Below are 26844 nucleotides of genomic sequence, written 5' to 3'. Positions count from 1 at the left end.
GAGTTGACAGTGCTATTCTTTAATTAAGAATATTTAACTTTTCATCATTAATGTCATCACATTTTAAAAACACTTTTATTTCCTTCACTTTCAAAGCACCTGTCTACCTCTCCCACATTATATTACTACTTTTTTAAAATTGTAATTTTATTCCTTTTGTATCCCACCATAAACAATTTTGCTTACAACACCCCACTACTAGGAATGCTTGCTTCTTGTATTTTTTTGGTCCTTTCTTGTCATTTGGCAGTGCCTTCACTCTACATTTAAAAGGCATGATCAATAGGAGGCACCATTGCCTAATCCCACTTTAAACTTAAGATGAGTGAGTTTGTAATAACTGTCCTTGTACTGTCCAGTTGTTGACAGCAGTGTTGAACACTTGAAGGTAAGTCACCTGAGAGGATATGTCATACTTTGGGGTCTCAAATAAATATGAAATGCACTTGAGTTACTCATTCCTACATGTTAGTGCATTCAGGAGTGCTACTGGAGTAGATAAGGTTTACACCAAACACCTCGAATCCCAGCCAAAAAGCCTTCTGTATGGAGTTTCAATGTTCTCCCATGCAGACATAGGTTGCCTCACAGATCTCCCGCCATGCTGAACTTTCTTATTTATGGCCCCATCTTCACGAAATCTGGTAGGCGGCTTCCCTGCACTAACCGAAACTGATGTACGTACTTCTTTTGGTGGTATGACGCCATTGTTGGCCGCCATATTAAACTTTCCAACGGTCTTTGTTACTTATAGGCCCATCTTCAAGAAATTTGGTACGCGGGTTCCCAACACTAACTGAATCCTACTTACGCACATATATACGTCCATTGCCTACAGCTCGATCGCCGTGTGAGGCGGCATTGGGTCCCCGATCACAACGCCTCCCACGTTGTTGGCTGCCTGCCTATATAATGCCATCCGTTGCTCCGATCTCTTTATTCCCTTCCTTGCTTCGACACGGGATTCACGTCTTCCTTCTGATAACTGCAGCCTTTTTATTTAATCCACAGCTTCGCTGCTGTTTTATAGTTAGTTTATTACGATTATAGTTATTGTGTAGGTATTTTAGACTTACTTTACATTGTTCACGTACCCATTTCCTTTATCATTCCAACCGTACCCCCATTAACATGTCTATCGAGGTGATTACCATCGATCAAAGAACTGTCACTTACGGGTTTCCATGCCTGGAGATGGCACCTGCCTTTTACATTCTCTGTGTTACATATTGCACAGCCATATCAGGCTCACTCTTGATATCCAGAGGAACATTGTGTCTTATGTATTGAATGACTGGGACAGGTTCAAGGTGTGGACTGATGACGGTACAGGAGATAATTATACTACACAGGAGCACTAGAAGAGTGAAATGCTTAAGCCCTTCACCTATGGTTCTGCATGTGAGTTGATGGCTGCCGCTGAATTGTTCGGTTGTCGCTTTCAAGCGTACCGAAATGGCCAAATATTTTACACCTTTGGACAACCGCCAATGCCTCTTAAACATCTTAGATTCACAGGTGACGATTTCAGTAGTGGACACTTTGATGTTTATGAATGTTTAAACTCTCAAAAGCTGGATGCGAAATTATCGATGAAACCGGTTGTACGCTTACAACGCTTGACAGATGCCAAATGTCACTTCAACACAAGAAGTCCTGCAAATACTGTCGTAATTGAAACAAACCATGAAACTCAAACCGATTATGACAGCAGCAATCCAAGCTGTGAGATTTGAGGCAAGATTGCTTTTCACATGGCCAGCTGTACGTTGCATGCTCAAGAGTAAGCTCAGCGCACAGCTTGGTCATATTATAACCGGAGGGCAGAACTGACAACGTAGATCCTTAACAAATAATTATTGGTATATTTTCCCTCAGTTTAAATAAGGTTTAATTTTCTTCTTAAAAATAATAAAAATTTTAAGTCAGTACTTCACCGCTGTGAAGCACGAGTATTTTGCTAGTATAGTATAATCTGGATTGTTCAATTCAGCCTCCTTGCCACCGTTTCAAATCGTGCTGCAACAACCTGATTTTAGAGCTGGCAAGTAAAGTTAAAATGATGATGAACGATCACCTAATAGACCTCACACGCATTTCCAAAGGACAGCCTGTCTGGCATGTCCAAGATAGTGTTGTTTAGAAAACTGTAATAATAATAATTCTTTTGTGGTTACCCATCCTTATCTTAACAAGCAGCAGGTGAATTGACTGCCACCTGGGTGTGCCCAGGCCTTAAAAGCCAAGTTGTCATTTCAAAGCTGAAACTGTTTCCCAGTTAAATTATGAAGATAAGTGTGATTTTTGTTTTACTTGTAAAAGGAATGTACACTTTATCCCCAATGTTGAAGAGTCATAAATCAGGTGAATCATGCTTTGTCAGTGCTGGACAGATCTGTCTTTAAAGTGTGATTAACTAAAAAAAGTGCCAGGTCAGATGCTAGTGCATATTTTCATTAGTTGCTTTTTTGCTGGAGAATGTCTTGTTGCTTTTGGCCATTTTTTATTATAAGAGTGAGTGTCAAAACAAATTAAAGTCAAACTGATGTTCTGAAAACACTGATGAGTTAGCGAGTTGTCTAATAAGAGAAATCATTGTGTGAAGTGTTAAGCTGTTATTTGTGAAGTGACAGAGGAGAGTTTAATTTCATTAGCCTGTCCTCCTGAGTCGTGCCGTACTTTCCATCATCAGTTGCTCATCACTGACAGAACTTAAAGGTAGAGAATCCAAGGTACATCTTTAAAGAATGTTAATTTTTTTCAGGAAAGCCAGAGGAGTTCATAATCTATATTTTGACAGCAAAATGCAGGATGTTTCTGCTCCATGCATAATATTGCCTTAGCATGTTGAAGGAAAATTAACAGCAGAACCTAAGCACATTCTGTGAAATATTGGCCCACTGGGTGAATGGAATGTTTAAAGTACGGTAGTACATCCTGTCCCAGTGAAAGCATGACAGTGTTCTGAGATTTATTATTTTTTATAACATTTAAAATTTACTGGCAAAAGTAATTTGTTTTGTTTCATTTACCCTTCCATGTTCAGTTGTGCTGATTGCTGATTGCACAAGATGATGTAGAAAAAAGATTTTTAGTTTTTGGAAGGTTCAAAAATGAATAGCAGTTTTTTCAAGAGTGAGGATCATTTGGTTAGGCCCTTTATTTTGAAAAATGCTATATGTTGTATTATCTGTTTTATTTACTAAACAGTTTGTATTAGCTGCAGGTTGAATATAATGCAATCATTTTTTGGGTTAGGAAAATTACTGTGCTAAACAGAGAATAATCATTTTCTCAGTTATGTTTTCCCAAAGATAGATGTGCCCCTTTTTACAACAAGCCTGAGGGAGCCTCCCATGTTCACTATTCAGTTCAGCATGATAAGTCTTGAGGATATAAGTAAACAACAATCTTAAGTAACTTATGTTCATTTGTAAAAGTTAATGGAGGTCATGCTGTAGCTTTATAATGCACTGGTGAGGTCTCATCTGGAGTCCTGTGTGCAGTTTTGGTCTCCAGGCTACAAAAAGGACACAGCAGTACAAGAAAAGGTCCAGAGAAGAGCGACTAGGCTGATTCCAGGGCTACGGGGGATGAATTATGAAAAGCTGAGCCTTTCAGTTTAAGCAAAAGAAGATTAAGAGGAAGTGTTTAAAATTATGATGGGAATCAGTAAAATGGGTTAAGACTGTTACTTTCAAATGAGTTCATCAAAAACACAGGAACACAGTTTGAAACTGGTTAAGGGTAAATTTCACAAAAAAACATTAGGAAGTTTTTCTTTACACAAAGAACCATAGACATATTGAATATGCTATCAAGTAGTGTGGTAGTCAGTAGGACTTTAGGGACTTTTAAAACTAGACGTAATGTTATTTTGGAAGAATTAAGTGGGTGTGGCTGGCGAGCATGTTGGGCTGAATGGCCTGTACTCGTCAAAGATTGTTTTAATAGTTAAGAAGCATATCAGTTGACGCCAATCAGAATACAGATACATGGTATAATCTTTTACACACCTATATTTTACTTTTACGGTATCTAAAGCAATGATTCTCAAGGATAAGTCCTGGAGGACCACCTGTAGCTGCAGGTTTTCTTTCCAACCCCATTGACAATCAGTGTGTTATTTTACCTTTAAATTGTCTCATTATTTATTTAGTTGCCCTTTTGTCTTTTTTATGTATCCAGAAAAGCACAGTAGTGTGAGATTTACATTTGTGTTTTTGCTATATCTTTTAATGTTTAGGTCTGCTGTCTCATTTTCTTTCTAATTCACTTTTTCTTTAAAGTTTAATCTCTTAATAGTACTTGATTCCTGACAGCAATTGAATTGAACTGACTAGACACCAGTAAACACAACTTGGAATGCTAATGCTAACACTTGTGTGTTTATTATTAAATTCTTCTTCTTCTTCTTTCGACTACTCCTGTTAGGGGTGGCCACAGCGGATCATCTTTTTCCATTTTGTCCGCAGGTTGATCTGGCAAAATTTTACACTGGATGCCCTTCCTGACGTAATCCTCTCCATGGCCTGTCACAAAGAAACACACTGGTTTGTGCATCTGTCGTGGCTGGGTTTGTGTTGTCACAGATGTCCGGGGACACTGCCCGGCCGGGACGCCTGGATAGTCCCCGATGTGGACAATATTACTCCGGGCCTATTTGGGGGCCACAAGGAGGGATCTGGGACATTCGTGAGAGGACGTGGCCACCGCCAGGGGGCGCCGGGACAGTGACGAAATCCTGGATGGCAGCAGGATAATTCCAAGAAGACCTGGAGTGCTTCCAGGTGCTTTCCTGACACTTCCGCCACACCAGGAAGTGATGTCAAGGGGAGCACCTGGGGCTCATCCGGGTCATGATAAAAGGGGCCGCCTCCTTCTAGTAGACAAGCCAGAGTTGGGAGGAAGGAGACGAAGCTTGTGAGGAGGAGGAGGAAGGAGGTCGAGAGAGAGAAAGAGAAAGAAAGAAGAAGAAGAAAGGAAAGAGAGTTGGTTAGAGAAGGCATTATGGTGCAGTGGAAAAATAAAATAAAGGAGTGTGCTTTGGACATCCTGGTGTCAGTCTGTCTGTGTTTGGGGGTACGTTTTCCACAATGGCGCCCAACGTGGGGCCTACCTCCTGCTAAAAGGGGGAACCCCGTTTTCAAAAATATTTTGTGGAAGCAACCCTGCACAGCAGACGAAGGCGCCAACGCCTCTGGAAACTCTTGCCGTAGACCACGCCAGACGGACGTCTATATTATGGGAAGAAGAAGGGCAAACGTGCCCTGAAGATAGCGACGCCTCTACCCGGCGTCGTCGTTGCAGATGCACGGGGCGGCGGAAGAGGCCGGCCAGCGACAGCGGATTCGAGAAGACGGGATTTGGGAGGTAAGTCTCGCGTTGAATGGTGATACGTTTGGCGGGACTTACCCTGCGGTTCCCTGGTCTTGTTTTTTAGTAGCGGACTGCCCGAATCGCACGTCTGTGGCCGAAGCAAGCCGATCCGTGAAGTGACAATTAGACGACGACGGGAGATGAAGAGGAGCCGCTGTCGACTGCAGAATGGCTACAAGGCAGAAGCTGCCCGGAAGACTCTTCCCCGAAGGCGTCCGCTCATAGGGTGGAGGGAGCGTCGGAAGACCGGAAGTTTATCCCACAAACAAGTACGGGATTGGACGGAGTGTGTTGTGTGCCCACCGATGAGTACAAGAAGGCGGGACCAACGAACGTCAATCCTGGGACGCTCGAAGACCCAAGGGAGCATACGCAGGAGCTCCGTGGCTCCCAGCTGGCGGGTGAATACGAAAAAAATATGAAATCATTGCCGGCTGGCTTAAGTGACTTGTTGTTGGCTGTACAGGAGTTAGAGAAAGTCTTTTGTCCTGTACAGCCTCTCTTACAGGTACTACGGAACTTGACGGGTGTGATCAAGATGCTGGAGGAGACTGCGGACTCGCCCCTGAAAGCCGTACTGGGGTGGTTAACGCGGCACGACGTGGGATTCTCCAGCCAGTCTGATGCTTCGGTACAGGTAAGTGACACCGGTACCGAACATGATTATGGAATCCGTAGCGAAAAGAACCCGGATGTGTCGGCACCCAGACCGCCCCGCGCCAGGAAACTGCGGTCTTCGTTAACCCAGTCAAGAGGTGTGCAAACAGCACGGAGTCCCTCTTTAATTCATAAGGGGATCCAAGCTGTTGCAGCACTCCAGAGTAACGGGAGGCCCCGGAGAAAACGGAGGGGTCTCCCGACAGGGGGAAAAGAGTACGCGAGAGCTTGCGGGCGGTAAGAGAGCTCTCTCCGAGGCCCTGGAGAGCTGCCCCCCGCCATGCTCAACCGATACAGGCACGGGCGTTCCCATCCTGTTTTCAAGCCCGGAGAACATCAGAAAGGCAAGGGGTGCGCCGGTGTTACAGCTGCCATGGAGTTGGGCATTTGTGGAGACGTTGTCCATATGCCCTGAGCAAAGATGCCATTAGGTGGCGTCGGGACGACGTCTCCGCACCTGTGTCTTGTTTTTCAGGTCCAGATCGTGGCAGATGGTATGCCGGGACCCCACCTTGGGAATCTTCTACCCCTTGCGGGACGGGCCGCTTTGCCAGATTGGCATCAGCTGGTGAGGGGGCAGTATCACAGATGTCCGGGGACACTGCCCGGCCAGGACACCTGGATAGTCCCCGACGTGGACAATATTACTCCTCGGCCACAAGAGGGCAGCCGCCCGGGCCTATTTGGGGGCCACAAGGAGGGACCTGGGACATTCGTGAGAGGACGTTGCCACCGCCAGGGGGCGCCCAGACAGTGAGGGAATCCTGGATGGCAGCACTTCCGCCACACCAGGAAGTTCTGCCAGAAATAATTCCAAGAAGACCCGGAGTGCTTCCAGGTGCTTTCCTGACACTTCCACCACACCAGGAAGTGATATCAAGGGGAGCACATGGGGCTCATCCGGGTCATGATAAAAGGGGCCGCCTCCTTCTAGTAGACGAGCCAGAGTTGGGAGGAAGGAGGCGAAGCTTGTGAGGAGGAGGAGGAAGGAGGTCGAGAGAGGGAGAGAGAGAGAGAGAAAGAGAAAGGAAGAAGAAGAAAGGAAAGAGAGTTGGTGAGAGAAGGCATTGTGGTGCAGTGGAAAAATAAAATAAAGGAGTGTGCTTTGGACATCCTGGTGTCAGTCTGTCTGTGTTTGGGGGTACGTTTTCCACAGTGTATATTATTAAATAATAGCTTAAATAAACAAAACATCAAAAATATTAAAAAGCAAAAAATCTATTATATTGTCACGCACGAGCGCATGGGGAGCAGTTTAAGGACTCGGACCACATCGCGACAACCCATGCCGAGGGACAGAGGCGGCGCACTAACCTTTCTCTTCTTATCTCATCAGCCAGAACGAGAACGCGCTGCCGTAAGAGAGCCCGGGGTAAACAAAAAGAAGCCATACTTCCGGGTTCCTGTCGTCCCTCCAGTCCCAAGATGATGACGTCGGTATCCCAACATGCATCTGAGTTCTCCCAGCATCCCTGATTCAATTTCCTGTCCCTCTGTATAAATGTTCCCCTATTTTTCTGTAATTTTGTCCGGTGTGACCATTTACTTTGTATTGTGGAGACGGTACTCTATTTAAGTTCAAGTAAACCAGGGTAGAAACCCCAAAAGTTCACTTTGTGTAACTTTATTTCTTTACACACATGTAAATTCTTCTTTTACTCTGTATATATTTAGTATATCTAGTTTATATTTACTGGATTGATTCCAAATATAAACTGGAAACTACAAGCTTTCTTAATTAAGGTCAGAATCCACTTACAAGCAGAAACTGGTTGGGATAAAAACCTGCTGCCATAGGGGAGCCCCTGGATTGATTTAATGTCCAAATTAGTTAAAAAGAGTAAAAGCCTTTAGGAACTTCTTGTTTTATTGGGAACAAAATAAAACAATTAATTGTGACTATCTCACTATTCTGTTGGTAACTGCACTGGGTACTGATGATCTACAGAATGAAGATACAGAATAAATTAGGAAGAATTTGATCTGGTTGACCATCAACATCATGCATACAAACACACATCGACATGGCGAATGCCTTCATCAGAAAAGGCTGATGGATTATATTGTTCGCTGTTGCTGCACATTCGGTATTCATCTAAGGATCTGTATATGCCATAGTGCATGATGGGGTACCGTAAAGTTTGTACAAGATTGGTAACCAAACAGCTTACTGATCTGCACAAACCATCAAAATTTAGCCAGACTATACATTATGATTTATTCTTGTATTAAGGATACTGAGATCTAAACACCGAAGAAGATTTAAGAGAAGCATCTTTGCTGTTTGCCGATGATATACTGACCCCCTCAGATTGTGATCTCTGGAGCACAATGGAATGTGAAATGGTTGTGATTAGAAATTTGAGGTCACAATCCTCTCCTAGGAAAAAAATGTTGTGTTCCCTGCAAGTAAAGAGTAAGGAGGCGCTCCAAGTTGAAGAACCTCAGGGTCTTGTTAAGTGAGGATAAATGAGATCATAAGATTGGCTATCAAATCAGTGTAACTGCAGCAGTTTTACAACCATTGTACCAGATCGTACTTGGGAAGTGGGAGCTTTTCAAGCTTTCAATTTAAATGTCACAGTGCATTTATATCCTTATCTATGGTTTCGAAATTAGGATGTAGACTGAAGGAATGAGATCACAAATAGATGATTGCTGGGCTTATTTTTCTTGATAAGACAAGAAGCTCAGCAATATGAGAGGAACTCAATGCAGAACCAGTTCGTTCCTGAGCCAAGAGGAGCCGGTTGAGGTGGTTTTAGTATATTGTTAGGATGTCTCATGAGCTTAGCCCACTGAGAGAAGACCGAGGGCCATACCCAGGACTTATAGGATGAATTATTTTTTTAGATTGTTCTGGAAGCTTCTGGGTATACAGCAGAAAGATTAGAAGAAAGTTGCTGTGGAGACAGAGGCCTAGTCAGCCCAGCTCAATAAGTTTTTAATATGACAATGATAATGGATACAAAATTCACACAGAAGGTATGATCAGGGTGAGGACATAAAGTAAAAAAATAACAGATGGAAAACAAGCTTCTGCTGCCTCATTGGGCCTGACTACAGGGATGATTTCATCTCTATCCATTGAGTTGGCTTGTCTACTTGCACACTGATAAAACAATATTGCAACAAATATTAAAATCTCTCTTCCACACACCTCCCAAACACACTGTTTTCTCTCACCCTCTAACCTATAGTTATGATCACAACACCTCCCCGCCAGTTTAAACCCTTGCTCGGCTCATACTCCACCAGGCCACTGACTGAGAAGTCAGACTCCACCCTGAAGCCACTTCCAGGACAATGCCCAGAATGACTTTTGAAAGTCCTGGGATCACCTTAGAAGAGCTCTCTCTTGCAGTCATATATACCCTTTTATCCCTTAACCACAAGTTCAGTCAAATAATGTCACTGTCTTAAAATTATAACATCCTTCCACTATTATCTTAGTAGTGTGACATTCCTCTAGCAGCTCCCAACCATCACCATACTCATGGACCTTCCTTCTCAAAATGGTATGATACATGTTTCTTCTTGCCTATCCAAACTTTCATAGTCACAGTCCCACCTTTCATGAAATATGGATAGTTCCAGATCCATATCCTTTTGACCTTTTGTGTCCTGGCTTATTTTCCACTGACATCATCTTGCCATCTTCAAGGTAACACCAACAAGTCTTACATATAGATCAAACATCATAGAAATAACAACGGCTGGACAGTCAAGCTGCTGTGAGAAGGCATACCATCTGATGCTAATCTGAATTTTGTCCAGTCTTGCTCTAAATGAAATCTGTAGGCTATTATGGACCTCTTGGCTTGACTTCATACAAAAACATTATTTCCAAACTGCAGTTTAAAAAGCTTTAGAAATACTGCCAGGTTAAGATTACTGCAGTATTAGACTGACCAAAATGTGAAGCCATACGTTCATTTCAATATGCTAAACAATTCCAAAAGTGTCTTTGACAGTGTAGTGGGAATCTGTTTACGTGTAAAAGATAAGTAAATCACATCATGTCAAAAATGTGCTTCACTTTTGACTATGATATTCAATTTAACAGAGAAAAGAACTTCTTGAACTTTCCATTTATTGCAGCTCAGTGCATTTTTTCATTGAAACAGACCACACAAGTGTCCTTTACAAAGCAGCAACCACTGACACAAAGGATAAAGGCTTCACGTTGGGAAATTGTACACAACAGATACCCTCATGTGTGGGACAGGTACTGCCTTGTTGGGATGATAAACTAGTGCATTGACTGGCTGTGCTTCAAACAAGCACCTGGGGTTCACCTTGGCTAGATAGTCATAAATATAAAAATGTACTTAGACAAAAATAGTGTAAAACATATTTAAGACAAAACGTACACCATCATGTGGTTATTTCATGCTTTTTCCAGGTCAATTCTTGTACTTCAAAGAATGTATATTAATACAGAGTGCTCAACTGGAACTGTTCAGCTTCTGAAATTCTTCACAGGTTATGCACCCTTAAACAATATTAAACAGTCTTTTCAAACATTCTTCATACTAAAGACTGGTTGTCTACCCTGAACATAAAAAGGACTTGACAATTTCAAGGAAAATAATTTAGTAATTAGGTACAGTATGTCTGATGAAGATTATCATTCAAGGTACTGTTGTCATCAAAAACTGTCATAAATAAGGGGTATGTCTGTTGAGTGATGTAATACATATTGCAAGTTAAAAATGGGGTTAATTTTGTGTAACCCTCCACTTTGGCACTTTGTACTGCTTTTTATCCCTGCCTGCCTGTACTAGAGATGAGCATCTACAGCTAACAAAATCAAACATGACGTCTCACCACTTAGCAAATTTCAGAACATGCATTGAATCAAGTCCTGAGAATGATGCTACATTTAGGTAATAGGGAGTTTAGTGCATAAAGTCAGCATTACTGGAGCTAAAGATGCAAGGATTCTTCTTTTGCAGAAATGTATGATGAAGCAAGTTAGGGGTCCATGGCGGTGAAAGGTTTTTAATAAAACCAGTGGGGCTTAGGTTTGTGGGTGTGGGTGTGCGTCGTTGTTAAAGCCGTACAACCTGCAGGATGTTCAAAGCGGAAACAAGCCGGTTGCCTATTAAAGTGTAAGCGCGCTTGGCTCAAGTGTTCTTCATTGACACTCTGTGGGTGAATAAGAAAAGCACCTGCAGCCTCAAAAGTATGAAGAAGGACAGAGAAAAAAGATTAAAACTGAGAAAGAAATTAAGGAAGCAAGCTGAATAGAAAGAGAGAGGCCGGAATCAGGTGATCTAGTGTGGACTGAAGGCAGCAAAGAAGTCAGGTGAGAAGTGCTCCAGAGGCAGACCAAATCACTTCTGCTGAACAGCAGAGAGCAGGAGCAATCATGTGCTCCGAGGGATTCAATGGACACTGATGGAAGTGACAGCTCAGCAAATCGTAGCAGATCCCAAGGGATGGTGGCTGGGGCGGGAGTTGCTTTTGGACCGCTCTCACACTGCTGACTATACCTGGGAAATGGGTGAGCAGAACAAGACAAGAGAGAGAGTATCCTTGTGAAGAAGGCAAAGGCTGATTCTGACTAGTTTGATTTTTGATTCTTTTGGGTTACTATCCAGGCGGTTGCTCAGGTTGGAAAAAGTAAAAAACAGTTTCCATTTATCATTTGGCAACTCACTTATTATTCAAATATTGTTCAAAAGTCAAACTGACATTATTAAGGAATAACGGATTATAGCTACCATGAATCATTTAAAGTGCCTTATGATACACAATGTCTTTTGTTTCGCCATTTGGAGCAAGAATGTGTAAATTCTTTTCTGATCCTACTCTGGAACAGGCGACATATAACTGGCCATGTGAAAAGCACAATTCTTTGAGGTAAACTCCAGTACATTTAAGTGGCTGCCCTTGCACTTTATTCATGGATATGGCAAATGCAAGACATACTGGAAATTGAAGTTGTTTAAATTCGAAAGGGAGGTCATTGGAAATCATATTCATTGGAAACCATCAATTCACGTTTCCTACTCTGGTTAGAATAGTAGCCTCGATTACGTGTGGATGACATGACACTGTTGCCACATTTCTCACAACCTTGATATATAATTTTTTTCTGAATTAAATTAAAATATACTGTTTTAGGGTTTTCCTTAATTTTTCTCATCATGTTCCTGCATTTTTATTTTTTTTATTAATGACCAAGAACTGTAAGTTTTGGATATTTACTCATCCTCTCACTTGGTGATTGCATCATGATGAACATCAGGACAGAGAAACTTTCTTGCTTATTTATTAGATTTATTGACCTTATTTTTTTGGATTTTTAACTTCCTTGTGAGCACTGTTTACATTGTATTATTTATTGAAAAGAACTTGCAATGTGCCTTATTTATTTATACACTTATTGTTGATCAATAAACTGAACAATGCACTTTTCTGCACCAATCTTCTTTTTGTGCGTCCTCATTGCACTAGTCCATCCTGGTCATGACTATCGATGCCCTGGGTTCAAGAAGATGCCAAGGCTACATCACAATCTGCCCGAGCATCACAATCTGCAAAATCAACTTTACTGTCATGTGTACATACAGTAGTATAAGCAAATTGTAATTTGGATCTCTCCAGGAGTCTAATAACATTAGTGCAATACCAACAAAAGAGAATGGGTCTCACTTATTAAACTTAAGCAGAACAAATATGAGTGTAAACCAAATTTAACTGTACTTCAATATTCACTAATACTTTAGTACGTGCAATCTGTTTATGGCAGCAAATGGACTTTACATCTGCTGACTGTAGTGCATGTGTAAGTTTCAAATTCAGCATATATCATTTGTAAATTGTATAAATAACAATCTTAATTCATATTATGCTATACAATACTACAAACATGCCTTGGAAACATATAATAATAGCATTTCTACATGTAGAAACTCAGACTGTATATTGCCTTCTTCGGTACCTGTTAAGCCTTTTTTGTACAGTTATTAGTTTTTTCTTGCCTATACTACAGAACTGAATTATTTTCATTAAACTAACTGAACAGTTTATATGACGGATGACACTGAATTCATAGCATCTGTTACTGCTATTGATACCTAAAAATGTTTTTGCTTTTAACCAACTCAGAAAAAAACAACTTTTATCTCAAGGTCTGAAAAGTTGTTTTTTTGTTTTCTTTCTTCGGTTGCAGCATTTTAGCAGACCTTATATCCATATTAGATCAATATTAGTCAACACCTCCTTAACAATAAACTGGCCTTGGCTTTATATTGAGTAATAATGAGAGATTACTTTCCAAATATTTGACTGATTGGGATTTATCAACCTTCACGTGTGGTTAGGATTAATTCAGGGATCAACGCATTGAGGTTTTAGTAGGACCATTTTTTTCCATGCAAATGCATTCCCATCACTCTTTTGCCCACATAATCATTGTCTCTCCTCATCACATGTGCATACCACTTCCACCTAATTTCCTGTACTTTCTTAGATATCTCTTCCACTTTTGTTGTACCTCTGATTGTCTCAATTCTTACATCATTGATGACAATGATTGTCCAATCACATTGGATTAAAAAAATGTAAAACAATACTAATTTGCTGCCAATATATGTGGGAGTGTTTGGGGTGCACAGAGTTGCATTAATGCTGTGTTAATGTAAAAAATCTGAAAGCAACCAATTAAAGGGAAGCCTCAGGTCACCCAGATATCAAAGACTTACATAGACTCTCATTTGGCCGGGATTATTCACTGCGGAAATACAGGTATTCACATATATATATTTATTTTTTTCGTAAAGAAATATATTAATACAAATAAAACAAATACAAGTCAGAAGTAGTGTTTTTAAAATATTTGTTACTTCAGTGCCCCTTATTACAAACCACAACTGCAGCATCAGGGTGAAAGCAATCGCTAACCACTTCTTCTCTCTTTCCCACAGACCAGAGAACAAATGACATCACTTTCAATATAAACCCAGAGGTTCTGCCTCTTTTGCCCCAGGAAATATTTAAGGAATGAAGGCACCAGAAGTCTATTTGGTAAGCATTAATTTCTTTTGAACCGTTACATTTCGTTTTCAGTTCTTCCAATTAAAAGGGGTACCTGACTCGTCCCCAATTAATTTTATGTTTAATTTATTGTTGGAATTACAGTGTATACATCCTAAACATTAGCTTACTAAGAACACCTTTTCTAGTACTGTTGATACACTTTTTGTGTCCTGTAGGAATTTTTATCTATATTATTAAGGAATAATTTAAGAAAAATTGATAACAAATGTTCTTATCTGTTTTCATCCATTTCCTATCTATCAGCCTACTGATAAATTCTTATGCTTATAAGTGTACAGCAAGTTGAGTATAACTTATGAATTTACACTTGACAGTATTACTTTGCTCCTTCTGTCTCCCTGTACAAAACTTATTTACCGGTACTAATACTGGTAAAGGTACATAGCAAGAAAACATCCATCAAAATCAGTTTAAGAACAGATGAAAAGAAGAAGCTGTTGTGAGAGGATTGGATGGGAAGGCACCGATTAGCTGCTAATTTCTGTAGGGATTATTTACAGTTCTTGATCACAAAGGTCACCTAATTTGAATGACACATGAATAATGTATTGAATAAGAAAATACCCTTCTGCCCATCAGGGCTAATTTGTTTCATAAAGGTTAATCCTTAGGTGAGCAAACGTTAATGGGCCAAACAGCCAGCTTGGTGTCCTGAGCACATTGAAACGAATGAGCTGCACCTGGCATGACTTCTCAGCACCCCATTGTGCAAGAACATATGCCTTAAAAATCAAACCATTCTGAATGCATACTCAAAGCGGTTATTTAATTGGTATGGCAAGGCAGTGCCTAACATTACTTATTTCCTAAACGTTCATGGTTGCCACAAATGCTAAGAGGGAAATCTGTCATTGGAATGTGGTCAAGAAATTTAGAGCTTTGGTTCCTTTTGTACTGTGTTAAGGTTAATGATTCAACGTTTGGTACAGAAAGTATTTAAAAGCTTAATGAGAAAAAATCACATTACGTTTTTAAAGTTTTTACAAAAGTGAATAAAAACCTCCTCAACTTTTCCACTTAAAATTTAATATAAAACAGAAAAGACTGCTAGTATTAGAGCTATTGTCAAAAGACATTTTCTGAGATGAGAATTACATCTAGAAGATAGCCATTTACAGACTTGTCAACACCACAATAAAAAATTCATAACCTTAATTTTAAAAAGAAACAATGAGTAGAACAATTTTAATGCATGCATTAATTTGTAACTGGGATCTTTTGAGCTAATTAAGTGGTAAAATGTAAAATTTTCAATAATCATTTTTTTAAATTAAATAGTGTGGCAGACGGCTGGGGCCCTTAACCGGCCGGGACGCCCTGATTATGGAAGGACCGGAGGAGAGAGTATTTTAAAGACCATTTCTCCCCCGGACCATTAGAGGGCAGCCCCCTTGGCTTGCAGCGGGGCCACAGGGTTATAAGCATGTCAGATCAACCCTGCTGAGGCCCGTGACCACCGCTAGTGGGCACTATGACGTTTACAGGGCCCTATTTGGCAGCACTTCTGCCACACCCATAAGTGCTGTTGGAAGAAGCTCGTTGGGTACTTGGACTCCTTCCAGCTACCACATAAAAGGAGCCAACCACCACCGTTCAGGGGCCGGAGTTGGGAGGAAGTGGACGGAGCTCTTGAGGAAGAGTGGAGGCGGAAGGACTGGCGGCAAAGGGACAAGTGTTGTGCTTTGCCCTGTGAGCATTGTGTGCTGTACTGTAAATAAACTGAGTGCTGTGTGGTAAAATTGTGTCCTGCCAGTCTGTGTCAGGGATAGGGCAACTGTACCCGCCTGGGCTTCACAACAGAAATTCAATAGGAACTGAACTGCTATGAAAAACAACAAGAATTCTACAGTTTAAATAAACTCTGTACTAAAATCAGATGAATTACTTCATTAGAAAATTACTTTACTAGTAAAAATATGAGTTGGTTATAGAAGACACTAGATTATTGAAAGTGTCTTTGGGAAAATGCATAAAAATGAGATTCTCAAATACAGCAGCACCATGTCGCATTGCTTTCCATTACTGCTTTGCACTTTTGCAGACGTTCATTTAATTGGTACCTCAGTCACTGTTAGTTGTTTCTTTCCCACTCCCAAAAACGTGTATGTTAGGTTAAATCGGACAACTGTATTGGAATTATGTAGGAGTTTGTGATGGACTCATTACGCCCAGTGCTGCTGGAATAGATTCCAGTTCTTAATATAACAATAATAAAAAATGGTTTCAGAATTCAAGTGAATTTGTAGTATTCTCCTAAGAAATAGGTGTGGTTGTTATGTAAAGGTAGCATAAAGGCAAAAGAGTGAGCATGGCGGCCTGCAATGTGCAAGGCTGGTTCCATGTTCAGCCACTTTCTTTGTTTCATTTGCATGTTTCTTCTTTAGCTGTTTTGTTTTTCTCTGCTTTATTCCCAGGAGGTCTTTGTTATTTTCCAGAGCCAGTTGAGTAAAGATTGTGCTGTTTGTCATTTGCCTTTGTTTTCTATTACAAATAAAAAAAAAGCATTTCTTCAATAAGAGGAAACCATTCAGTTCATCAAGTTTATTTGGTTTGCTATGATCTAAGTTGTGCAGATCGTCATTTAGATACTTTGTAAATGTCAAACATTCCATTTTCGCTACCCGACTCGGTCGTTTGTTCCAGATTCCCTTGAATCTTTGTGTGAAGAAGTACTTCCTGACTTCAGTTTTAAATGTACTCTTCCTTAATTTTCATTATTTAAATGAAAGAACTCTGATGTAACACTTCCATCAAAAGTTTTCTGAAGATCTCAATTAAGTCCCCATGCAACATTCTCTTCTTATAACTAAACAGGTTAAAATGTCCTTTAGTCCCATTTAAGCACTTGGATGCTCTTCTTGTTATATTTCAGCAAATGTTTACTCCCTGCTATAATGAGACTTTGTCACTGAGGATTACATTGGGTAAAAAGGATCCAAAGGAAACATGATCCTGAATCACAGTGAAAACGAATGTGATCATAACCAGAAAGATTTGTGAGGTGGGCAAGTCAAGATCAAAAGAGGAGTTCATAAAACCTTACAAAATCAAATGCATAGCCTACTTTTTTGAAGAAAGTAACAAGCGCTAGTCCAACTGAGGGATGTATAATCAGCCACCATATTTATAGCGTAGCATTCATTGACGTCATGGCTTTGACTGCTAAGGTCACGTGACACAATTCTCACATTGCATAAACAAAGCAAAAATAAAAATAAACTTTATCAATTACATTAAATTGGAGCAAAAATCCAAAATACCCTGTAAGTGCCCAAGAGGACATATGGACATCCTGGCTGGGATAGAGAATAATTTCTTGGCCGGATGGGAGGCCAGAATAGAAGGACAAATAAGCTTACTGGTTGGAAGAGAAAATAGCTTTGTGCCCAGCCGGAGTAATAAAATTGATCGAGAGACCCCAACAGGGTTGCACTTCTGAACTCCAACTCCCAAGCACCCCTGCAGGCATCCATACTCGGATGCTACCAGACATACAAGATGGTGCCTCAGGAGAAAAGCAAAAAAAAAATACACATAATAGTAAAGGCGCATTGATAAATGTGAAATATAAATGTAATCATTAGATTCCTGAATCTCAAAAAACCCCAAAATGATGTATATACATTTTTAGAACACCATTTAAAGAAATTAACAAAAGAGGCAAACCATGATATCTTGTGGATTAGATTCACATTTGCAACATTCCCATCATCAGGTACTGTACTTCCTCCATCTTGTGATTATCAGAATATGCTTAACAAAGGTTTATAAATAACATGTTTTTTTTCTTTCAATAATAAATTAGTTTATTTCATTCTTGCATTATTCCAAAGATCCAGGATCAATGATACATGGGATATAATATTATGGTCACATATGATGCCATGAGGGTGCTGTCACATGGTCTAATAGCTCATTGCGCTTTTATTGATAATAGCTCTCTGTGGTTTCCAATAGGAATATTAGGGTCACCTATACTAGTAGCCATGTTGCAACTACTTTGGCCTTGAGCAAAAAAAATATAATTAATTTGTCTGAGAACGGATTCAGTGAGCCACTGGATGTGTTGTTCAACAATGCTGTGCCTTGCAGAAATGTATGGTGCAGTATGCTTCAAATTGAAGAGCTGCATGATGTTACCACATCTAAATGATGCTTGTTGGGGTTGAGATCAAGGGACTGTGTGTGGCCACTGAAGCCATGAAACCTTCCTGTTGTGCTCCCAAATACATTAAGTGACTTCACTGGAAGTGCCCTTCTGAGAGTGGATAAATTGCAGCCAGGAAAGGATGAACTTGGTCAACAGATATGCTTTACCACTTGGACATTTTTAGTTGGCATCAGAGGTCCTAATGTGAATCTATAACACATTTTCCACACTATTACACTGCCTCCTATAGCCTTAAATGTTAACACCAACCAGAAGGGATCTGTAGACTTGTGTCACCTGCACCAAATTCTGATCTTTCCATCAGCATTATGTAAAAGGAACCTGGACTTGTACATTCAAGTAATGTTTTCCTTACCTCAGAGGTTTTGATGGTCCTTTGTTATTTTTACCTGAAAACATCAGTACTCAACATGGTCTTCATCTGTTACTGCCAATTTGAGATTACATCTTGCCTGAAGAAGGGGCCTGAGTTGCCTCGAAAGCTTGCATATTGTAATCTTTTTAGTTAGCCAATAAAAGGTGTCATTTTGCTTGGCTTTTCTCTGCTAATTTGAGACAAAGTCTGGTAAGTGGTTTGTTGAAGTATTACAACAGTAATGAATCTGAGTATGATTTGACTGTTTGTGGCTCTTCCGTTTGCCTTTAACACTAGGATCCCAGAAGCCTACGAAAAAAGTTGCATTTGCAAAACAAAGACACTGATGAAAAGGTGTGAAGGAAGTTAAGATGGCCCGGCATTACGACGTTTTTCGCAGGCTTCAAGGATTCTAGTGTTAATCATTATCTTTGACCCCTCTGATCCACAAGCTGCTTTTGTCCACAGGATCACCTGTCTCAGGTAGCACCATTTTTGGTAAACCTTTGGAACAATTGTGTGTGAAAAGCTCATGGAAGATGCTAGAACCGACATGTCTAGTGCCAACTATCATGTTGTGTTCAAAGCCACTATTACTTTGCCCAATTTAACATTCAGTTGAACACTAAGTGATTCTAGAAACACTGGTCTGCCTGATTTATACCAGACACTGCTACCAAGTGATGTATGACATGCTGAAAGGTCGAATTTGTGTATTTTCTCCAGCTATGTGTGAATGTGCCCTGTGTTGGAGTGGCATCCTGTCCCCTACCTTGTGCCTAATACTGTTGGATAAGGCTTTGACTCACCGAGACCTTGATTAAGGTAGGTTCATAAGATGGATGGATGGATTTTTTTATATATCCTCTTTTTGTGTATATTGAAAATGGCACAATTATGCTCTTCTTTTCTCTGATTACGTGATTTAGGTTTAATTTCAAGCTAGCCAGTGTGTACTTCTCTATGGAATTCCAGAAATATTTTATGAAGATTCTAGCTTCCAACAGCATGCTAAATACCATCTTACCAGAGGTGGCCTCCTAACCTCCTTTCATAACCTCTGACTCCTTATAATCGTCAATTAGATTATGGAGTGACAATAAATGTTTAATACATTTTTATTGGATTTCTTGATTATTTGAAAATGAGATACTTTCAATATTTACTGAAGTGTTGTTTCCATTGTTAAATGTATACTTTATCTTCCATTTTCCTGAGGTTTATTTGTCACATTTTCAGAAGGGTCAACCTCTCATATTTAGACATTAGCTCAGAAGCATCGAGACTTGCACTTTCACAACCATCATTGCGAAGACTTGGCTTTTTTATGAAGTACAAAGATTTACTGGAAAAAACATTCTATTGGCACCATCTGTTCTTGAATAAAAACATTTAAGGTGTTTAAGTGTGGGTTAAGATTTGTGTAAATTTCATCTAAATTGATAATTTAACTCTAAACCAAAAATGATGGGAGAAAGTGATGGCTTTTAAGGTCAATGGAAAAATCTGCAAAATACACTACTTTAATGAGAAGTGGTATTGCTTTGTAAAAGGCTTTTCTCAGATCTTTCATGTTGTTTAAACATGTGATGTGGTGCTTAGATCAAGAAAAGATGTTTGCATCTATGGTTACTCTGGCAATACTGCAAAAAAATGTGAAATTCCACAACAAATGCCTTGTAAAACAAATTAAGTCAATATCCATTTTTAATCACATCATTTTAAGTTCCCTTTTTTAAATACAGTAATACATAAATAATAAAGTTGTGTAATTAAAATAATATGCTTGGATTCCAAGTAAAGGTTTTGAGTAAGTTGTTTCACAAAATTTAAGGGGAATTGTACTGAACTGCAAAAACCATCAAACCACAAGAACTAACTTTAATTTGTTTAGCTGAATGGAAATTACTCAGACTATTGTGAAACTTTGTGACATTGAACAATATCATTAGAATCATTTGTATAAGCTTTTCCTCTTTACAGATTTACTCAGTTTGCAGTTAGCATTGAAAAATACACCTTAAGTATTTGTATATACAACCATTAGTTATAATGATGCCTAGAGGATTAGGACTTTCCAGTAAAGAGGTTTTGTTTTCAGCTTTGCCGTCTTTTATTTCCACATTAATTATATACTTTGAAATGGTGTTTTAAAATGAAAATGATCTCCGTTTACACTAATGTTTTCACATATTTTATGAAAGCATCTCCATCCACACTAAAATGATCAAAAATGCATATGACATAGACATTTGCCTACACTGGCTATGTGCACATCGGTAACGCTGCCAGCCACAGTGTTTATCACAAAACTGTAGCGTCTGATACATTAATTTGCCTTTTGCACATGTGGGCAGCATTCAAACTGTACAAAACACAATTTAGATGTATACAGGTAAGCCAAGGAAAGCAACCCCTCTATCTCCGCCATGTTAAAATACGGTTTTCTTTCATGAAATATAAACAGTTAGGAAATAATATGTGGTAATGAGCAGGATCCAATCAGGACAGGGCTACATAATAAGCACAAACAAATCAGAGAGCAATTAGTTTAAGTTTTCAAAAGTATACATTTTCATCCGTCCACCTTACAAGGTCAAGCTAACATTTTCAAAAGTCTCAGTTTTAAGTGATTAAAAAACACCAGGGTACTGTGGATGAAAGGCGAAATCAGAGACTAATGTCTACAGTTTTAAACCAAAATGTAATAGTGTAGATGTAGCCTAAGGTGCAGACTGAAAGGAAGACCAACAAGGAAAAGTCAGCAGATAGTATTAAGTTTAAAACCAGGAAGTCAAACTATCAAAATAGCAATATATCTATACTAATAAAAGGCAAAGCCCTCACTCACTCACTCACTCACTGACTCACTCACTGACTCATCACTATTTCTCCAACTTCCCGTGTGGGTGGAAGGCTGAAATTTGGCAGGTTCATTCCTTACAGCTTCCTTACAAAAGTTGGGCAGGTTTTATATCGAAATTCTACGCGTAATGGTCATAACTGGAAGCAGTTTTTCTCCATTTACTGTAATGGAGATGAGCTTCAACGCCGTGGGGAGTTTCGTGTGACATCATCACGCCTCCCACGTAATCACGCAGTACATAGAAAACCAGGAAGACCTCCAAAAAGCGCTGAAGAAAACATGCATTATATAATTGAGAAGGCAGCGAAACAATAAGAAGCGAGCGAGTGACATATACAACCATATTCATGAGTTCTGCTACTTCGGAAACAAAGCACGATGTAAACCTACACTTTAAATTAAGTTCATAGACAGGCTGCAGCTGGCGTTTGTAATTTAGTGCCTGCCCATATAAGGCCGTCCGTCAGCGGCAATCCAATAGCAAACTGCCACGGGTAAATATTCACGGGTGAAGGACTGTGCTTATGCAGGGTGGTGTTTGGCACAAACTCAGTGAAACTGCAAGAGAAAGTTTTAAGTGCCAGGACTAAGGTAACATTAAATACAGCCATGGACATAGCACGAGATGGCACCAGCACAGCTGGGAACCTTCGATGCATGTACACCGAGTGGCTCACGGAACTGACGCAGTGCACAGATAAAAGCAACAGTTCCAAAGAGCTGAACAAAACCAATTACACAATTGAAAAGGCAGCAAAAATATGAAGCGTCTGATACATATAAGCATATTCATAAATCCAACTACTGCGGAAACAAAGCACACGTTGGAAAAAGTCAATGTCCCGCTAAAGGAAGACAGTGTAAAAACCCGTGCATGCAGTGTGTCAGGTCTCAGATAAAGAAGAAGACGAGCTGTTTATTGATGCAGTAAGAAACGAATCGATGAATGAAACCTGTCATCTTTACAACGATTGACAAACACGGAATGTAACTTGAACACAACACATCCTACAAATACGAACCTGATTGAAAGAAATAATGATAATCAAATCCTTGATGACAGCAACACTCAGTAACACTCACAAAACAAATACTGTATATTGACAGTCATGTTACGTTATTTTTAAAATGTTCCCTTTTCTTTTTCTAGCTTTTTTAACACACTACTTCTCCGCTGCGATACGCGGGTATATATATATATATGTATATATATATATATATCCCGATCTACATACTCGAATAATGGATACTTTATTCGCCATCAATGATTGTTTTGGTAAAGCCATACTCAGTGTATTCATTAGATGAACGGTAAAAAGTAAGAGCGAGGGGAGGATGACTTATTGAGGCATGCAGGCTGTAGTGCGTCAACTCTATCTGAATTGCGCGATCACATTTGAAAAATATATCTTTTCAAGTTCTATTTAGTCCATATGTGTCAAACTCAAGGCAGCGGGCCACATCCGCCCGGCGTGTAATTATATCCGCCCCGAGATCATTTTATATACTGTATTATTGTTATTAAAGCCCAGGTATATGAAGCGCTGGTAACACAATAAACTACAGATCCCATAATGCAACGCTAGCTCACACGATGCTGAAGAGAAAAGTTGATTCTGAAAATAGAGCCTTTAAAAACCGATGGGAGGCTGAGTATATGTTTACTGAACCCGTGTGTCTCATTTGTGGAGCTAATGTGGCTGTAATTACAGAATTTAATCTAAGACGGCACTATGAGACAAAACATCAGGGTAACCTGAATGCAATGCAGAAGATACAGAAAACAGCATAATTAAATAAAAATCTGACACTTCAGCGGACGTTTTAACCCGTGCACAATCACAAAGTGATTTCAAGTGAAGCTGCTTTTATGGGAGACACAAATGCACCAGTTCACCTTGCCCCACTTTCCCTGTTGCCAAGTAATGTTAAACCAAGTCGTCACTACGGTGTTCCCAACTACGCACTTTGCTGATAAACTGAGCGCTGCACTGAGTTTGCACGGCGCTTTGGTGACTTTGAAGAACAAAAAGTCCGTCTACATGCGGCTCGAACCTTGTGCATGTTTGGTAGCACATATCTGTGTGAGAAGCTCTTCTCAGTGATAAAGAATAACAAAACAGCACACAGGAGTCGCCTCACTGATGAGCACCTGCAATCCATCCTGAGAATCTCCACAACACAGAACCTCACACCAAACAGAAACGAACCTGTGGCCAAAAAAAGATGCCAGGCGTCCAGCTCTAAAATGACATAAGAGCAGAGACAACTGAATGATTTGATTTGTTATTGCTGAAAGGAACACATTTTATTTATATTTCTAGGTTTTGTTATGCAGCATGTTCATATTTGAATTTGTATAATTTTGACAGGATATATTTTTATGGAGAGCAAAATCTTTTGGGATATTTAAAATCTAAGTTTATTTTTATATAAAATTACATAAGAGTAAAGAAATTTGAATGTTTGTTCTTTTAACGTTTACTTTATTTCTAACTTGTATAATTTAGACAGGATATATTTTTATGGAGAGCAAAATATTATAAGTTGTTTAAGGTTTGAGTTGATTTATTCACGAATAATATTCCTGTCTGTTTTACCATTCCTACCAAAGATATTTCTGTCGACAAAATAAAAATTCCTCTTATTTAAAATTTAAATAGAACTTGAACAAATACGATAGTTCATAATATCCACGCAGACTTGCACGTAAGAGCGGAGTCATCCGTTTTAACAAGCAGCGTATTGCACTGATACGAAATAGCTGTGTGTGTATATATGTAGATATGTATGTATATGTATATATATGTTTATATATGTGTGTATGTATGTATATATATATATGTATTTGTGTGTGTATGTATTTATGTGTGTGTGTATATGTATGTGTATATATGTAGATAAATATATATGTATGTATATATGTGTATATGTATAGATATGTATATATATATATATGTTTATGTGTGTGTGTGTCGTACCTGAGGGTTTGAGGGTGCACTACTGCCCCCTACTGCCACACTGGCGTAGCCGGCAGGATTCTCTGGCCGTCTGTTGGCAGAGGACCTGCATAACAAACAAATTTCGTGTGGGCAGACAACCCTCGGTCGATTCCCGAGACCAGGTAACAGTCCAAGACTCTTTTATTTTCTTTCCACAGTGCACCAAGCACCTTCCACACTCTTCACAAATAAACACACTCCAATAAACACAATAACCTCTCCTCCTCGCCCAGACACTTTGCTCCTCTCCCACCCAGCACAGCTCAGCGCCTGGACTGAGGCAGCGCCCTTTATAGCCCCTGACCCGGAGGTGTTCCTGTCCCAGCAGTCCACAGTTCCTTATTCCTTCCGGTCAGGGCAATCAGTCTATGACTTCAACCCGGAGCACGCCATACCTTCCTGTCACGCGGACCGTGGCGTACTCCCGGTCATAAGGCACAACAGAGCCCATAAGTCCCCCACAGCGACTCCTGGTGGCGCAAGGTATCCAGCAGGGCTGTGTAAAACACCACAGAGTCCATAAGGCCCTGCTGGACCTCGAGCACGATCCCGCTGTCTGGAGAGCTCCTCCTGTCGGCCTGGGGTGCGGACCGGCCTCGAAAGTCGGCAGTCTTCCACAGTTTGGCGTAGTCGGCAGGATAGCACGCACAATTGCCGCTTCCTTGGCAGCGGGTGGTGTTCCGCCGGGTCATGGCCCCTGGCATCCCTGACAATATATATATATATATATATATATATATATATATATATATATGACAGCAACACTCATCACTCACAACAGTGACAAAACAATTACATTGACAATCATGTTACGTTATTTTCAAAATGTTTCCTTTTCTTTTCATTGCTTCTTTAACACACTACTTCTCCATGCTGGTATTTTGCTAGTATATATATATATATATATATTCCCAGAAAAAAATAACACAAAAAATAACCTCTAGTCTTTTCCAAAATATCCGCAAACTTGGACAACAGTGCAGAGCTGGTTAATATGCTGTTACATAGATGACACACTATTGTGCAACTTGACCCAGTGTCATAGCAACAGGTTGTCAAAAAGGGGACTTCCAATAAAAAAAAGGCACCCCATGAAAATAATTAAAATAAGATGTTTGAAAATATTGACTTTGGTAATAAAGATTTATAAGAAAGTAATAACTAATTCTGGTTAACTTCACTGGTAAAAACTTTAAAAATCTTTTTAGATTTTACTTTTGCTTTCAACTATTAATAATTTCATAATTTCAGATATATGGATCAAATTTGAACATTAGAACAACCTAGATGAGAACAGGTCATTCATTCTTCCAAAATAACATCAAATCTAGTTTTGAAAGTCCTTACAGTCCTAATGTCCACTACACTACTCAGTAACTTATTCCATGTGTCTATGGTTCTCTGTGTGAAGAAAAACTTCTTAACGTTTGTGCAAAATGTTCCCTTAACAAGTTTCCAGCTGTGTCCGTGTGTTCTTGATAAACTCATTTTAAAATAACAGTCTCATTGCACTGCACTAAATCCTTTAATAATTTTAAACATTTGTCACTTTCTAATCTCCTTTTTCTTAAACTGCAAAAGCTCGTCTCTTTTTCTTTCCTCATAATTAATCTCCTATAGCCCTGGAATTAGCCTAGTCACTCTTCTCTGGATTTTGTCTAGTGCTGTTATGTCTTTTTGTAGTCTGAAGAGCAAAAACGCACACAGTACTCTGGATGAGGCCTCACCAGTGTGTTATAAAGCTTGAGTAGAACCTCCTTGGACTTGTACTCCACACATTAGGGTGCTATACGAGGTGTGGCAGAAAAGTAATGAGACTGGCAACACTGCAAGCGATCTGGCAACGCTGCGCTGTTGTCCTTGATAGAGCACATGTATCAGTACCCTCCCATAGCTCAGTGCGATTTTCAACTCCTTCCATTAACTACGTGATTTTTGTGACTGCTATTAGCGAAGTTGTGTTTTTGGTTGTGCGTCACGCAAAATGGAACAGTGGAATTTTGAGCAACGTTGTGCCATTAAATTTTGTGTTAAGCTTGGAGAATCGGCAAGTGTGACGTTTGAAAAGTTAAAACAGGCCTATGGGGAACATTCTTTATCCCGAGCTCAAGTTTTTCAGGGAGGCCTTCAACTTCGAAAACCACTGAAAAAATCGAACGTGTGAACACTCTTGTGAGATCAGACCGTCGTTTAACATTAAGAATGTTGAGTGAACAATTAAATTTAAACAGATTTACCGTTCATCAAATTTTGACTGAACATTTGCACATGCGAAAGGTCTATGCAAAAATGGTGCCGAAAAACCTCACAATAGAGCAGAAGGACAATCGAAAAAACAAATTCC

This window comes from Polypterus senegalus, chromosome 16 (assembly GCF_016835505.1).
Source record: "Polypterus senegalus isolate Bchr_013 chromosome 16, ASM1683550v1, whole genome shotgun sequence".
Classification (NCBI taxonomy): Eukaryota; Metazoa; Chordata; class Cladistia; order Polypteriformes; family Polypteridae; genus Polypterus; species Polypterus senegalus.
This window is presented reverse-complemented; position numbering follows the sequence as displayed.